The 17,310-nt window shown below is 47.4% G+C and overlaps 1 protein-coding gene across 8 annotated transcripts in view; it reads left to right on the forward strand.

Annotated features, from left to right (window-relative positions):
* Positions 1-17,310, forward strand: part of SCMH1 (Scm polycomb group protein homolog 1) — a 69,559-nt gene that overhangs the window by 525 nt on the left and 51,724 nt on the right. For 6 of the 8 annotated variants that reach the window (XM_085081174.1, XM_085081179.1, XM_085081177.1 and 3 more), the window contains exon 2: positions 14,988-15,094. The exons of 1 other annotated variant lie outside the window; for it this stretch is intronic. The gene's annotated coding sequence lies outside the window, so the exon portion shown is untranslated. The remainder of the gene's footprint in view (positions 1-14,987; positions 15,095-17,310) is intronic. One more of the 8 variants, XM_085081175.1, reaches the window with a different exon arrangement.

A 17,310-nucleotide genomic window follows, 5' to 3' on the forward strand; every position in this document is an offset into this window, starting at 1 on the left:
GTTCGGTATCAGCCGGACGCTCCTGGCAGGAAAGGGGAAGCGGGACCGAGTTGCCGGAGGTTTGCAGGAGGTAGCCTCCGGCTGCGGGCTGTGCCCGGGGGGATTTGTGCCCTTCCTCCCCCACGAGCCCTTCGGGGCTCGGTGACACCCTCTGCTCACCCCAGTGCGTGTGTGGGGCTGATCCCCGGTGCTCCGAGCAGGACCCCCGCAAGATCCTGCTGCTGGAGGTGTCAGGGGTGACCCCGGGCACCAGCCGGAGAAATCCCATAACCATCATGCCTGGGGAAAAGCTGCGCCTCCTTCGCAGCCGCCCCGACTGGAGTGCTGAGGTAGAGCTGGGAGTGAAACAAGATTTGAGCGTTTCGTGCACAGTGAGATGTTTAAAAATAACCCCGGTGACGGCTGGCTCCTGCCGCGCAGGTTTAATCCACAAGCTTTTTGAAGCTCCTGTGTAAAACTGTGGCAGCACTTTGGAGTCTGAATGACTGAAGGTAGAGCTGGCAAATCCGAACAGGCGGCCTGAGTTTGGGATGCACTGAGCAGCTAGGCTCCCTTGGGCCTCGGATGGTTTAGGTTCAGCAGCTGAACATGAAACTAATCATTACCATGGGGAAAGTCAGGACGTGGAGACCTAGCTCTGGGGCTCCGGCTTTGATTTTTTGGCTGAGTTTCTGTTTACTGTTGTTGTTTATAGTAAACAGCGTGCACTGAGTGGCTGGGAACAGCCATGTGGTCGCGGCAATTCTCAGCCAGTAATATTGGGGGAAAATGTTCTCCCACCTCGGTTCAACGCCTGAGCGACGGCTGCGGCGGGCTGGGCCTCCTCCTCTCGCCTTTCTCTCCTCTTACCCTCAGCTTCTGCTGGCCAGACTGTGCTGTGTATATGTGTTTGCAGGGAATATTTGGAGTTTGGGCCGGCGGTTTCAATCCTTATGCTTCATCTCTGGCACTGGCTTGTGGCTTGGTGTTAATATGGGGAGCAAAACTTGGCTCATGGGGGGCTCGGCTTGGGACAAGCTGCCGTGGGATACAGCCCTGCACGTGCTGGTGGGTAGTTCAGGATCTGCCCAGTAGATGGTATGAAAATGCAGATGGAAATCAGGGAGTCCCTTACAACAGGCACGAGGGAAATGCAGGTATTTCTGTGCTATTTAAAGAATTTATTAAAAGTTTGAGCATGTTTTATTTGAGAGATGTTGGGCCTTGGTCCTCCTGGTTTTGTATTTACATCTTAGCAAGTGACAATTCTGCATCTTGATAATCTGCTTTTTGTCAGACACTTCTGTGGAAACCTGATTAATTTTGCAGGACAATATGGTGTCTTTAAGTGAAAGATGCTGTTAGGGTATTAAATTATGATCTTATTCATCAAGTAGCTGTGCTTCAGTCTAGAGAGGAGTGCTCTGGAAGCTGTGTCCCTGCCCTATCTCTAATTTAAAGGAATCTCTGAAACTTTGTTTCATAGCCTCAGACATGGAGGACCTTTCCCAACCCTGGGTAAGGTCAGGTAGACTTCGAAACCAATCCTGAGTAATAGTTCTTCTTTTAAGGCTCTTCCTGCTGGCAATTCTACATCCTGTGCAGGTGACGTATGCCAGCACTTATCATTAGAGAGATTTTTTGGGGTGTTTAATCTACATGTTTGTCTTGCACTTTAAACCTGTGCCTCCTCTCATCTCCAGAGCAGATGGAGAATATTCCCCATATCACTCCACTGCCTACATGTCTGTAGCTCAGTTTGAAGCATTTGAAGACTTATTTTTCCTCTCCCTATGCTGGCCAAGATCAGTTTCTCTGTTCTTCTCATGTGGGCATGTCAGTCTAGTTGACCTCTGCCTCTCCCTTGGGTTCTGATTCCATTCACACTTCACCTGAAGCACCGTGCTCAGTTGGGGCAGGACAGTGTTAGTGGGGCTCCTGCAGTGCAGTTGCGATAAGCAGGCCCAAACGACCCCGTTTTGGCTATGTGTCAGCACTGTTATGTGACAAGGAATGCAGATCACATGTTTGGATATTTGTGCTTTTAACTGTGTGTTTGTGACAAGAGGACTTGGCATGCTTGGTGAGCTCCTGTTTGCAAATCTGGAGTAGTGTACTAGCAACTTGAGCTCAGAGCTGGGCTAAGTTAAACCCTGGCATGTTTGGGGCGCATATTTGAGCTATAATGTTTGCATCTAGCACCCTGTCTTTTCTTATTTTCCTTGCCTGCAACTGAAATTCAGTTTGCAATGAAACAAACAGATTTTGAGTCGTTTATGCATCCATTTATGTTTGAAAAGTTTCCTAACCTCTGAGAGATCCCTGAGAAATGAGGCGAGATGCATTGAGGGTAGAGCAGCAACTCTGGCTGCCAGCTTCTCTTGTGAGGTGATTAATCTCCTGCATTTATGTAACTCAGAGACATGCCAAAGTAAAAATCATCCCCACAATTGAACTCTCAGTGTAGCAGAACTGTTTCTCTGACCCCTCCTTCACCCCAGCACTTGCACTCCAAGCTGGGACATGAATGTTTCATCCCACTTTATTTGTAGGATAATAAAGGAAATGCTTTTTCTGGGTTTAATGCAGTTGTAAAGAACTCCTTTTTTACCTAGCTTAAATATCTACCAGTGGAATCTTATAAATGTTATAAAGCATTTACAATATATTATAAATGTTATAAAACATTTGCTCAATATTTAAGCTGATAGTGCAAGTCTGAGAGTAGCAGGAAGCACAAGAAAACTTCCCTGTGTATCACCAGGTCTCACTGGGCTTGGAGTGAACAAATCTAGTGATCTGAACTGCTGGTGTCAGAACAGTATCTGGTGGGGGCACCTGAACACTGGAGATCAGCACCTCCTTCTCCTTGTGAAGCTGTGCTCTGTCCTTCACGGCCATCTCCCTTAGCAGGATGTTTCAGAGGTGATTTCAATTGTGAGCAGGAGAGATCAGTACAGGGACATCACTGCATCCTGGCTGGTCGTGAAAACTCTTAATTCCCAGAGATCTCTATCTTCATTCAATTCCCTTACTAAAACAGAATAATATTTAGCTCTTTTACTGAGGTTTCTGACACACACCACCTCTAGCAGATTTAGATGCTGTGATACACAGTTTGCAGTCTGCAGAGTTCACTTAGACACCTACCAAATGTTTCTGCCTCTCTAGCAGAGATTTAGGCATAGTTTGTGTCTGTGCTTCTGCTCTTGCTGGCCTGAGTCTCACGCTTTTATGCAGACTCATCCTGAGCAAAAAATCAAGAATTTGGCTGAGAACTGAAGGAAAAGATGAATGTCCGTTTTGCTGCCTCTGCTGTTTGCATGGCAGCTGCGTCCAAGAGGCCAGATGGACGGGTGATGTCTGAGCTGCTGTAGAGGAGTCTAAAGCACTTCGCTTCCTGACAGCTGACTTGATTGGCGGAGGGAAGTCACCCCTGCAGCTCCACTGTCTGGTTGGTAACTGGTCACTGAAGATAAGGGAACAGAGCAGAGTCGATGTGTCCATTGCCAGCACAAAGGAGCTGACACAGGAGCTCAGGGCAGGACTGTTTCTTCCCTAGGACAAGCTTGTGCTTCTGCCCCTCTCCATTTCTTGCTCAGAAGTTTTTTTGTGTGTGTTATTAATTGAATAGTGTTATCAGCAGTCAGAAACCAAACTCCTGCTGGAGGTGCCCCCCTCCAGTCAATGTGCACAGAGTTACCCAGCTCCAATTAGCTTGTACATTTTCCAGACTGCCACAGTGGGAACAGCCCAGAAACCTCCCTGTGGCTCAGGTTTGTTTTCAACAACGGAAACTGTAGGAGTAAATGCCAGTGGAAATTTGTGAAGCTCAATCTTTGCCCATTGAGTTTCGTGCAATTCCTCCTCTCTCCTGGCCCTTCCAGATTTCACTGGACCCTGGGCCAGGTCCTTTTCTCTTAGGTATTGTGGCAAGGGAACAAGTTTGGTTCACCCATTACTGCAGTGACATCTGCTGTGGTTTGGGGGTGGGGGGAAGTAGGTGCACCCTTCTGATTCCCCAGGGGAATGCTGCTGGTGTTTGACTCCAGAGAAATGTCCTGTCAGGAAAAATGGGATTTGTGCGGGGGCGGAGCTGGAGGACGCTTGTGATGTTTGACTTCAGTGTTGGCAGAGGCTGCACAGGGTCAAGCCCAGCTGTGCTCCACCAAGTGAGCCACAGTCCTGTCAGCTGCCGCTTGCAGCCACCTCCCTGTTGCCCACCTGGACAAGGCAGTGCTGGAACACCTGCCACCAGCACTCAACCAGCTTTCGTCCACTCTGCCCTCCCCTGTGCCACTGCTGCACCATATCCCTGCTCCTGGGCCTCCCTGCCTTCCCGTTTGGAGCAGCTCCTGCCTCCTGTCCCCATGCTGAGCCCTCAGCAGTGGGATGCGTGTCCAGCCGTGTCTGCAGTGAGTGAGAGGGCAGCCTGTGTTCCCTGTTCCCCCTCGTTCCCTCCTGGCTGTGGGAGCCTCTCTGGGCCGTTGCCAGGGCCTGCCTGCCCTCCCTGTGTCCCCACAGCTGGGGGGAGGCCAGGCCAGGGGGCCGGGCTGGGCTGCACACACTGTGGGGGATGCAGGCGAGCAGCACTTCGGGGCAAGACGTAGGGCTTGGCTCTCACCCCCGATGGCACAAAACGTCCCTGCAGCACAGCTAAATGTCCCTGAAACCAGCTGGTCTGCAGAGGTGACAGCTCAGGGTGAGCGTGGCTCCCTGAACTCAGGCTGAACATGCTTTGCATCTCCCACCTTGTTGTAGTGGCCGTTTGTGAATCGTGATACCGCGTTGCCGCACCACCTGTGCTCCCTCCCTGTGGTCACTGCTTCAGGGCCCCTCACTCCCCACTTTTGCCTTTCCTGCCCGGCTGGCATACATAAGGTAGGAAAAATTTCTGCTCTATACTTTCTAGTTATGTGAAGGCATAGTGAGCAGGCAGAAGAGCTGATGGAGTCTGATGTGGACTGAGGAGGAAGTTGTAGCAATTCCACTTTCTAAAAATAAGTCGAGTGACTGTTCCTGCAGCCCGGAGACTGCTGCGCTCTGTACACTGACTGTGGTTGCTTTTAGTGTTTTTTTTTGTCTTGTTACAGCAAATCTGAGATGCTGCAATCCATTAAAATAGTGCAGTGGCTATGTGATCAGAGAAGTGCCTATGGAGAAAGTCTTGTGGTTTCAGTGTTTCTAGAAGTGACCTTGAAAGATCACCTATACATGCTTCTTAGAGGTTTCTCTAAGGTGGTCTAAAATTTCCAGTGATAGTGATTCTGACTTTCCTCGGCAATCCACTTCAGTGCCTAGCTGCTCTGAGATTAAGGAGCTTTGCTCAATTTCAGGCTGGTATTGCTGTACTTTAACCCCATCATTTTGACTTTTCACCTCCTCTTCTGGCAAGCTACCAAAGAGAGGAAAAATTCTGTAAATGTAAAAGCAATCATTGTGTAGGGTTTGATCTTCCTCTCTGCCATTCCCTTCTGCACTCAGAGAGCATCTGCTGGCTCTTGGGCAGTGCTGTGGATTTAATGGTATGTGTGTGGCAGCTGGGAAGTCCCAGTCCCAGCTTCCCTTGTTGTGTTGGCCATGACTAACAGTTCTTGATCTGTGCTGATATAACTGAAAATATGGTGCTTCAGGTGGCATGGGTTTTATTAAAATTGTATATCACGAGCTCCTGAATTGTCTTATACTTCTAAAGCAGAATGTATGTCTTGAACATTTGAAGAGCTTTTGGTTAGTGATACATTTTATAAAAATCAACAACATGACATTAAAAGTTACATATTTCAAAGCATGTTTTGTTGCCCAGAGAAGCTGTGGCTGCCCCATCCCTGGAAGCATCCAAGTCCAGGTTGAACGGGGCTTGGAGCAAGCTAGGATAGGGAAAGGTGTCCCTGTCTGTGGGAGGGGAGTGGAACGGGATGAGCTTTAAGGTCCATCCCAACCCAGGCCATTCAGTCAGTCTGTGTATGCATACACCAGCTCTCCAGACTTGTGAGACAGGTGAGAGATACCTGGCAGGTGACAGACTCCTGCTTTTTGCTGGTAGCAGGTCACTGTGAGGCAGCCTAACCAAGGAGGCAGCCCTGACCCAGGACCCATGGAGCTGTGTGACTCTGCCTTTGGGCTGGGCAGTGCTGATTGCAATTACACGATTTCAGCTCAAAGTTTCTGTGCCTGCCTTCAAAAAGACCAGGGAGACATTCTCATCATCAGCTGGTGTCCTAAGTTACTAGTCAGACTCTTACAGAAAATAACTCTTGAGGTAGTACAGCATCATCGAAAAATGTTTTCAGGCAGGGTCTCCATTAGAGTACCAGCTGCAAGTGGACTACTGTAAGCTGCTGATGTGGTGAAGGGCCATCAGCCACCAAGTGTTGTGATTGTTGTTAGTTTACATCTGTGTCAGGAGTGGTTCCTAGTTCAGTAGCAGTATATATAGTATGTGGTTCCCATGTAGCTCCCTAGGTGGTAGAAGTTTAAATCTTTCAGGTTTTTATGCTAGCAGTATTTCTGTCCTTGTGTACAGATTACTCAGTAAAATGTCAATTTTCTTCTGTAGCAGAATACCTGCATACATATATATGCATACGTAACCTCTTGCTATGTACAGGTGACATTATCCAGAGGATATTGACGACTGATGGGCAGCAGGTATCAGTTTTAGCCAGCAAGCCACCACCTTGCTGCTCATCTGGAGTCCTTAACTCTTACCACAAGTGGAGTAAACCATGACAGCTGATTGAGCTTCTGGCTTGTCACAGAACTCCAGAGGTGAAGTCCATGTTGTCATTTCCACAGCCCCATACTGGAGGGGTTTGGGTTGCTGTACAATGCCACATGTCCCCCAGCATGAGGGGCAGGAGGTAGCAGTTTACTTGACAATTTGCTGTGCCTGGAGAGGGCAGGAGGGACTTGTTTCCCTTGGGCACTATCCAAGCCCTGCACTGTAATCTGGACGGTCCCGCTGTTGTTCCAGCATTACAGTGGGGCTGAGGGATGGCTTTTGAATCTTGGCTTCTTTTCCATCACTGTGAGCTGTGGTCTCATCTTGTGCACTGCTGGCAGAGTCTCCAGGGGTGTGTGTGAGTGTGTGTGAGTATCTGTTCAGCGTTATCTTGTGCCTGACCAGAGGACTCAGTGTGTTCTGGGGCTCCTCATTTACTTCATATTGTTGTCAGCTGGAAAATCTGCAAATGCCCTGTAATATTTTATGCCTTTATAAGCTGTACAAAATGTCCAGCAGGTACTTGAATGTGGAGCAGATACAGTCTGTAAGAGTGCCTTGTTTTCATTAGCTCCTTGGCAGACACTGAACATACTTGCAGAGCTGCAGGATGGACTTTTGGTTGCTTGTGGTCATGGTTTGGGTTTTTTTTTTAATTGGCATCTACTGTGTGTTGTACAGAAAACAGTGAAAGGCCTCACAGTATATTTTTTAGTTGTCCGAACTCTTGGCCCTTCAGGAATGTAAAGCAGCGTAACAACTTCTTCCATAATTAACAGCAGTCTGTTCAGGGTTTCCTGGAGGAATTGGTTGGTGATTTTTCCTCTCTGAGAGTAGTTCTCCTGAGCTAATATTTTGGTGTACAGCTAGATTGTTGTTTCTTTTGTTATTGAAATTGAGTGTAATTTTGATCGGCATGATAGAATTTTTCTGTATCCAGACTTTGTACCCAGAAGAGGATATTTTACCTGTTTGAGTAGATACACAGTTTTGAATCCTGGGATTTTAGCTTCTTAAGTCACAGATGAGATCAGAGTTGAACACAGGATAAAAATAGCAAGCAGTAATTAATACCCACCCTTGGTGAGCCCGGCTCTTCTGTTTTCTCTTGACATGTTGCACTGCAGCAATTTCCTTTCTTTATCCTAAGAAATAGATTAATTAATATCTCTCAACATGAGTGAGAAAATAAAACAAAGATGCTTGTTTCCTGCCCTGGCACAGCATTCCCTTGGGATACAGTGAGTTTGTGGAAGCTCTTCTCCGGGGCAGCCCTTTGCCTTGGTTGGGCTGGAGCAGACCAGGCACCAGGAGGAATGGCACAGCCTCTCCCTTCACTCTCCCAGACATCCCTCTTTCCCTCTATCAGGGCTGGATTGTCTCTGTCTCAGTGCTCCAAGCAGCAAGAGACGATTCCTCTTCCGCTCTAACAGGGGTAAATCCAGGTTTTGTGGCTCTGCTCCATACCCTGAGGGTCTGGAGATTTTATCTTTCCCATTTATTTAGCAGATGGGGCAGATGAGTAGGAACTATTTCTCATCTGTTCTTTGTTTGCACAAGAAGAATCAGCTGCTGGAAGTGTGGGAGGGGAGTCTGGCTGTGCTGTGTGGCAGGGAGACCCTGAGTTTTGTCACTCTGTGGATCTATGAAGGATTCAGCCTTGAGTGTGACTGGAGTTGTGGGCTCCCCCCTACCCTCCTTTTTCAGTAGGGACACGTCTGTGTTGGTGCTGGACCCCAGGAAGGTAAGAAATACTTAACTCCAGGGCAGGTCATTCCTTTGTGCTGGATGAGGAGAGAGAGCACTTTAGGCACTCCAGTAACATGCTCAGCTATTGCTTTGGTGCCATGTAAGGCTTGAGAATGAGTTTTCATCCAGTGTATTTTCCCAAGGGATATTGCTAAGCATTCCATTTAGTTTTTAGCATTGGTCATAGAAGAAAAGCGGAAGGAAAATGCAATTGTAGGTGTATGTAACCATCATCATCCCCCACATCTCAGTATTTAGCTCATTAGAGAGTGGTGATTTTGTCCCTCACCTTTTCTCCAGGGCTGGTTTGTTCTCCTCTGCTCCCTGAGCTCTTATCTCCCTCTCTGCCATTTCAGTGGAAACCCTTGTCCCTGTGTGTCTGTCCCTGGGGATCACCTTCCTCCCTTGTGCTTTTGAGATACAGGGTACTTTAAGGGATTGGGTCATCTCCTTCCCCTCTCTTTCCAAGGTTTTCATCATTTACATTTCTGTTGTGTCTCCTAATTACCATCCCTTTCATTTCTTATTCCCCTCAAGCTGCCTTTCGTTGCTTATGGTCTCCTGAGGATGTCCTGCCCGAAACTTTATCAAACCTACATTACTAGAAATAGTTAATGCAGAATTTTCTGTGAGAAATTGTCACATCCTGCTTGCAGCATCACTGCACAGTCTGTCATGACATTTTCAATGGAGACACAACTGGAAGTCAATCCTTTCTTTCTGGATTGCTTCCTGTTTCCCCTTGCTAGAGACATAGGAATGCATTGTCATCCTGGCATTTAGATACATTTGTTTCATTCATTTTACCAACCAACTATATATTTGTCCACCTGATCCTCCCCTCCCCAATCTTTCATCCCATGAACAGTTTATTTTTTAATAGAGTCCAGTAGAGAATTAAGTATAAGGTTGATTAAACATTTTATATATACATATATATAGGGTGTCAGCCAAAGACCTGTGAAGAGTTCACACGCTGGAGCCCATTCTGGGGCCACATACATCACATGTGTAACTTCTGTCTGGGAAAGCAGGCTGACTGTGCAAGGGGGGCTGTGCTAGCCTGTCTGGGGGTGATATGGAAACCATGCACTGATTTTTAATGTATTCCTGTTTAAATTCTTATTTAAAGACTATGAAGCATCCTATTGTGTGCTTTTGTGAGGGGTGGCTTTGTAACTGCCTTGGGCAGAATCCCATTTCAAGGTCTCCTGTAAGCCATCTGCTTTCAGTAATAGCTCTTAGCTTTGGCATGTGGCTCAGTGCAGGCTGAAATAGCCACATTACTGCAAAACTTTCTTTACTGCCTGCATCAGTTTGGGCTTCCCACTGTGCCTGCACAGGCTGGGTGCACCCTCGCAGTGCTCTGCATCGACCCTGCCCTCGGGGTGCACCCTCCAGCTTGTCCCCAGGTGAGGAGGGAGGCATGACCCAGCACAGGAGTGTGGGGTACACCATATCCTGCACCTCTCCGTGTTCTGGGACTGCCATGAAAGGAAGTTCAGGTATGTGCAAAACTGGCCTTTGGCCTAGTTCCTGGTCACCAGGGTGTCAGGGTATGGTCAGAATATGCTGCAATCAGGCTACAGAGCCCTGTGTGCCATGAATCTTCTCTACTTCCAGGTGTCCTCAGTGGATTGGGTACACGGCTGTGCCAGTGTGTAACCCAGGCCATTCCTCTTCTAAAGTCAGGAGACTTTAACTTTTAGCTATGGGAGTCCTGCTGACACAAAATAGCTGTAACACAGATGGTTCAGTGTTAGATACAGCAGCCTTAGGCACACAGATTCGCTTCCTTGCTTTGGCGTGTTCTTCCCATATGGCACTGAAGTCCATCAGTCCTTTGCTTTTCTATGTGTAACAGGCACCTCACCTGCCCAAAAAGCCAGTCTCTGTGTTGAGTTTTGTTCCAGTGCATTTGGGAGAGCTCTGCAGAGGTACAGTGGTGGTACAGGTCAGGAATGTCTCTGCTTAACACCCAGAAGCAGAGACCTGCAGGTTTTCCCAGAACTCCTCCAGAACACTTACAGAGAGCCATGGGGTTGGTGGCATCTTTCACATTGAGATGTGGGACATGGGCATTGCTCACCTCAGAGGCAGAACCTCAGAGTGACTTCAGCAGTAGGACCAGCCATGAAGGGATGGCTGAAATAATTCTGAAGCATGGTGAAGCTTCCTTAACCCCAGCTGTTATTACAGGGGATGTGTGTGATTAGCTAAAGTCTGTGCCACATCTGCCCCTGTGTTCATGATGGGCCTCTCTCTGTCCCTGGCAGTGGGAGGCAACCCAGGCCTTGGCCCCAAGCCTTGAACATGGTATTGTCTGGTAAGGAGCAGGACAGGGTCCTTTGCATCCTGTGAATCCCTGCCCATGTCAAGGGTGTTGGAACAAGAGGGCCTTCGAGGTCCCTTCTGACCCAAACCATTCTGTGATTCCATGTTACCCTGCATGGGAAGGCTTTAGTTTTTGCACTGTTTTCTTTCTATTTGTGTGGGTGGGGGTTTCTAAGAAACTAATCAACACCAGTCTTAAAGCGGCTCTGATTTTTCACCAGTGTGTGGACTTCTTACAGCTGTCGAGCCCCATCTTTCCAAGGAGGATTTGAAGAGCTGGAGTGCTCAACCCCTCACCGCAGAAATGGCAGCCATGGAGCTGTAACTCCCAGCTCATCAGTAAACATGTCTGTACTGAGAAAATTCGTCCTGTTAAGGGGCTTCCTTTAGCAGACTCAAGCCAGATTATCTTATTTGGCTTTAAGTCCTTTTATCTCTCCATTTCTCTCAGCCTGGGTATCCTGTTCCTGGAGCATGCCCAATATCTTGTCTTTATTGCAGGCTCTTGAGTCTTCATGGAGAGCAAGGTCTGCTCACAGTGATATATGTCAGGATGTTTCTGGTTTGATCCAAGGCCCATGCTGATTTTGTTGGAGGTTTTTTTTTATAGGGAGGAAAACCTTTATTGAAATTCTGCAAGGTTTTATTTCATTTCCTTCACAATCATGAGCAGTGGTAACTCCTGTAGCTTTGCTCACAGTGGTGACTTCTCCCACTGATCCCTGGTTTTCATACTCACCATGAGTGTGATCTCTTGAGCTTGACTCAGTAGTGTCTGATGGTCTAGCTGCCATTTCCTGGGAGGTTGACTCATCTCCTCTCCCCACCAACCTGAAGGTGTTCAAAAGGAAGTCATAAAGTCGATATTTTCATTGTAGAAACATAGTCTATCCAAGTTTTTCACATGTTTTTGTCTTTTAAAATATGTACTTCCATGAGCCTTGGCTCAGGGGCTGAGAAAGTGTTACTTGTGATCACATCTTTGAGACACCTCAGTGTGCTAACACAAGAATGTGTTTGTGAGTAGCCTGTCATGAAGTCTGGAGTTTATCAGTCCACTTCTTACATGGCAGAAAGATAAAATTAATTCCAGAGAATGAGAGATGTTGGAAATAACACAAAATCCTTCTGGTAGAAAGAGGAGTAATGGTTTGCAGCCATGAGGTATTTCAGATCACACAAGGGGATCAGTAGTGCAGATGGAAATACCAGCATTCATTGTACATTGTACGATGTTTCTTAGAAATATTCCCTGGTATGAATTTAAGGTTCTCTAGACCTGATGAGGGGAGATGCTTCCAGAGGTTGTGTGTCTTCATCAGTCTTTGTTCAGAGCTGCTAAAAACGTGACTTTGCACAGACAAGGAGAAATAAAACTCCAGTCTTGCCCATGAGGATGGTTATAGGGTAGTGGAAGGAAATAAAATCATTGGTTAAGATAAATTCTGACTCAGCTTTTCAAACATGGAAGCTGCTCACTCCTGAGAGTTTCCTTCAGGTCCCACATAAGCATTCATTTGGCAGTTTGGTTTAGGACTCTTTGCCTGTGTGTGTGGCTCAGAGAAGGCTGGTGCTCAGTCCTGGGAGCTGGTCTTTGGTTTTTGCCCAGGAGTGGGGGTCAGTCAGCCAGCTCATCAAAGCACACTTTGAGAGCGAGAACTATGGGTTTAGACCAGCAAAAGTTCTGGTGTACACAGGTCAGGTAGAAATCTGAGGAGCCAAGTCTGATGTGAAAATCAAAAGCAGTAAGAGGTGACAGGTTGCGCACTGACAGTCCTCTGATTTCTCAGGTAGGCTGAATGTGCTTTTCTTTCTCCACCATAGAAATAAAAAATGGCAAAAAAGATGCTAAATAAGCAAGCAGGCTGAGTTCAGAAAAGGTTCTTCCCCTAGAGGGTGGTCGGGCACTGAACAGGCTTCCAGGGAATGGTCACGGTTCCAAGGCTGCCAGAGCTCAAGGAACATTTGGAAAATGCTCTCAGGGACAGGGTGGGGATTGTTGGGGTGTCTTGTGCACGGCCAGGAGTTGGACCTGATGATCTTTATGGATCCCTCCCAACTCAGAATATTCTGCAGTTGACATGATCTGCTCGTCGTGTGCCTGGTTTTCTGTTGAGTTGGGACGCCGCTAGATGCTCCTGTGTCGTTTGGTGTCCCATGTGTCCCATGATCACACTGAGGCTTCCAGAATGGAGCTGAAACATTCCAGCAGGGAGGCTGGAATGGCAGCACCACCATCACCCATGACATGCAGGAGCTTACAGTGCTGCCCTCACATTTCCTGAGGGAATTTGTAAGGGACAGGTCTTTACTGCTGGAAACATTTGTAGTGTTTGAGGGAACAAACTGTGAAGACTGAAGAAAACCTCAACTAAAGTAGAGGTTAATGGAAGACATTTTTAGTGGCTGCAGTGGTCTTGGTGCTCCAGACCTGTGCTTTTGTGGAGAACAAATCAATGACTGCAGGCACTTTGCATCATGAGAAACTGTCACGATTCTCTTGTGGCAGCCCCATGGGATTTCCAAGAAGCGTCATTCTCACAGCCCTCTGTCAATATGCAGAGTTGCCTTTTTCCCCCCAATCCTAATCTGTGGAGTATGTATCCAACCTAATAAAACCATTTTCCAGCTTCGCTGTTGGTGGTTTTCTTCCTCTTCTCTCTGAAAGCATCTGGCCTGCTGGCAATGGCATTGTCCAGTGAGGTTTGAAGCTTGGCATGCTGTCAACAAACCTTCAGGTCCCCTTTCAATCAAACATGGTAGTGCTGAGATCCGACTTGGATTCCATCCCAAGGTTCACCATAATCATCCTTGCATAATAGGAAGTCCAAACAACCCCAGGAAATAATTCAGATGTGACTGGTGCCTTGAGTGGAATAAAGAAGTGCCTAGAAGAGACATTAAGAGCCTCAGCTCCAACTCTTTTCATAATTATGCGCTCCAAAGGAGCGGAGGCTTTGGAGATAAAGGGATTAGATTCATCTCATGAGGTCTGGAAAGATGGGACAGCATCTTTCACCCACATTCTCTCTTTTTTGTTTTACTGATATTGCAGTTGTCACATTTGGTGGAAGAATATTGCAGAAAAGGCTCCCCTCTAACCCTGCAGTTCCCTTCCAATCTGGCACAGGTACATTGAATCTGTCTACCCTTAGGGATGAGCTTTTAGAAGAGCCTGTTGGCAAGACCAGTGGGGGGAGAACTTAATTAGATTAAGATACATTTCTGCAGTGTTTGTGCTGCGAGCTGTGCGGTGCTGGAGAGAGCAACACTTGGAGCTGGGGATGCCCTAGGATGATCTTCCAGCCCTGGCTCCCTCTCTGCTGCCTGAGAAAAAAGAAAATGCATCAGAGGTGTGAATCTCAGTGTAACCCAGCACAGAGCTCACCAGAGTGTGAACAAACCATGTCTTAAGCTGGTGTCCTGCCCCTGGCCGTGAGCTGGTGTCAGCAGCCTGGCAGGAGGACAAGGGCTCGGCTTTTCCTTGCCACAGCACAGCAGCTGAGGCAGTGGCAGGCAGGGTTTGGCTGGGCACTCAACCTTCCTTCAGCTCTTGCTTGAGGTCTAGCTACTGATGGCCCATGGGTCTCATACTTGGATATCCTTACAAATACTGGTTTGCTTTTCAATGTCTTTGTCATTTCTGAGATTACTTGTTTACTTCTCTTGGTAACTTCCTCTGTAAGGAAGTTGCACGTCTGTTAGTTGCCAATAAATATTTCCTTCTCCCTGGTATATACTTGGGAGTTTTTTAGTTTTGTAGGTTTGCTCAGCTGCACTGGGAAGGGATAATTTGGAGTCCCCAGTTCTCTTTCTTCACGCTACTCATTATTTTATATGTCTCTCCTGTGGTCCGTCTCCTTTTCATTACTAATCAGGTCTAGTCTTTTCAATCCTCCTTTGTGTGATAGTTCCCTTTTACAAAAGCTGAACTAGTTTCTATCAGCTCAGTTGATGTGATCTTACTCATATCAAAGGTGTTTAACAGCTGCAGTCCCGTGTACTCACTGCAAGCTGAACTTAAATTGTGTCAAGTTCTGTGCTGCTTTGCGAGTGCAAGTGGGAATGTTTGTTACAGCTTTCTTTAAATTTAGATTTGAATGTTTTAAATGAATTAAATATGAACATGAATAATGCAGCTGTTAACGTAGCCTTTCTGCAATTAAATGCAAACTTTTTCATTTTGTCTTTGTGCTTTCAGGTTTTGCTATGCCGCAGTGTTTGTACTGACTCTGTTGTCTTGTAGGAGTGATGGGGAACTAGAGCCCATGACAGTTCAGTGGAGCCCTTGACACTTTCGATATCTCGGTGAGTGAAAGTGGTTTGAAACTCTGGGAGAGGCACTTCGTCTGCTATTAAAGGCAGAAAATCAGTTGGTCTTTTTACATTTTAAGGTAGCATCCTGCTGAAATGAATTTGTACACTGATCTGTCCTTTCAGCTTACAAATTCTGGAAACCAACACTGTAATGCCACAGTCTGTGCTTGAGAGATTATCTTGATCTCGACAAACAGGAGAAACAGGAAAACAAGGGTAGTTTTAACTCTGGTGTGCTGTTCTGTACAAGCATCAGGCTCTGGAGATGGAGCATTGCAGCTTGTGCTGGACTGCAGAAATCTCAAAGGCTTTTTTTGATGCAGCAGTAAGATTGTGTCCATTGTGCCACAGACCCAGCCAACAGGTCCTCATCAGGGGTTTGTTTGTGTCTGAGGTCATTCCAGAAGATCTCTCTCTGTGGATAGCCCATTTTTTCCCCTTGGATACCAGACTGTAGCTTCTGCTATTTGTTACTTCCACATTTTTTCAATCTTCAGTCCCTGAATGGAGTAAAGGTCACATCCGTTGGTACCACGGTGCTCCTGTCCTGCAGTGCCTGAGAGCTTGTCTGTTCTGCTGTTGATTTTCTTCTCTCTACACTGAAGTCTCGTCACTGGAGCATTTCAGCCTTGTCAAAACCTGTAGAGTGATTCCTCTTGCCTTCCAGTCCGTTGTCAGTGAGATAAAAATCTCTGGATGTTTCAGGTTGGAAGCAGCTTTTGGAGGTTCTTTGGTCCAGTGCTGCATGCAGCGATGGGCTGACTTTGAAGTCAGAGTCAGCTACAAGGTTAGATCAGCCTGGCAGGGGAGGGAGCTGGTGACGTTTGGAGTATCTCTGAGGGTGAAAATTTTACAGCTCCTCTGAGCAACTGTAAATTACAATCAGTGGAAATTATCAATTGCCAAGCTCTGTGTTAGTAAAGCCCAGGGACAGCAGATGGGCAGCTCCTATCTCTGCTCTCTGTGACCAGGGACAGGACCCAAGGGAACAGCTGGAACTGTGTCAGAGGAGGGTCATGCTGGATATCAGGAAAAGGTTCTTCCCCCAGAAATGGTCACAGCCCCAAGGCTGCCAGAACTCCAGGAGCTTTTGGATACTGCTCTCAGGCACCCCCAGGGTGGGATTGTTGGGGTGTCTGTGAAGGGCCAGGAGTTAGACTCAATGATCCTTAGGGGTCCCTCCCAACTCTGATTCTACCAGTTTCAGGTAGGCTGGGGTACACAGTGTCTGTTTCCATGGCTGAAGAACGGCATCCCTGCATCCCAGGGCAGGAACTGGTCCCTCTCCCTGGGTTGCAGTGAGGTTGGTGGCTCCCAGCTGGCTGCATTGGTCCAGCCGCCCCTGAGGCAGGAAAGCTGAAGCCATACATCGTGGAGTTTGGCTCTGCCTCTTCTCTAGGCATTACATGACTCTGAGCCCACTAATTATTTTGCTTTTTTTTTTTCTTGAGTTATGATTTTGCGGGATTAACCCATGTGTTGCTGTCCTGGTGTGAGATGTATGAGGAATCTGGGTGATGCAGAGCTGTGGTGGAGGCTTGTGAAGGCTGGCAGGAGTCAGGCTGGGGCTGTCTAATTTGGACAGTTTCTTGAAAGCATATTTTGGAATGCAGTGTCCGTGAGCTGGCACTGATGTGGCTCTCAGAAAAGTGGGACTCCCCATGCAGCTTAAGTCTCCTCCTTTGGGGAAGAGTCACCATTCATTTATTTATTTAAATAGTTGCAACATTTACAATGTCTGATTCTGTTCCCTGACATGATATCCTGCTGAGAGCAGTGTTTGCTGAGGGGTACCAGCAGTCAGCTCTGTGCTTTACCAATATCACAGCATTATAGAATCATTAGGGCTGGAAAAGACCACCAAGATCATCAAGACCAAACACCACCATGTCCTCTACAGCAGTGCCACATCCAGTCATTTCTTCAACATACCACCACCACCCTGGGCAACCATTCCCGTGCTTGATAACCTTTCTGAGAAGAGAGTCTTCCTGATGTCCAACCTGACCTTCCCCTGGCACATCTTGGGGCCATTGCCTCTTGTGCTGTCCCTTGTTACCTCGAAGAAGAGACATGACCTCCATCTTCACCGTCCTCTCAGGGAGTTGTAGAGGGTGAGAAGGTGCCCCTGAGCCTCATTAGGGTTATTCCCATTGTGAGGATGGAGGGTGCAGTAGTACGCCTTGTCCTGGGCCACAACATTCCAC

The sequence above is a fragment of the Lichenostomus cassidix genome, chromosome 23 (assembly GCF_008360975.1).
Source record: "Lichenostomus cassidix isolate B80296 chromosome 23, HeHo_3.0, whole genome shotgun sequence".
NCBI classification, from domain to species: domain Eukaryota; kingdom Metazoa; phylum Chordata; class Aves; order Passeriformes; family Meliphagidae; genus Lichenostomus; species Lichenostomus cassidix.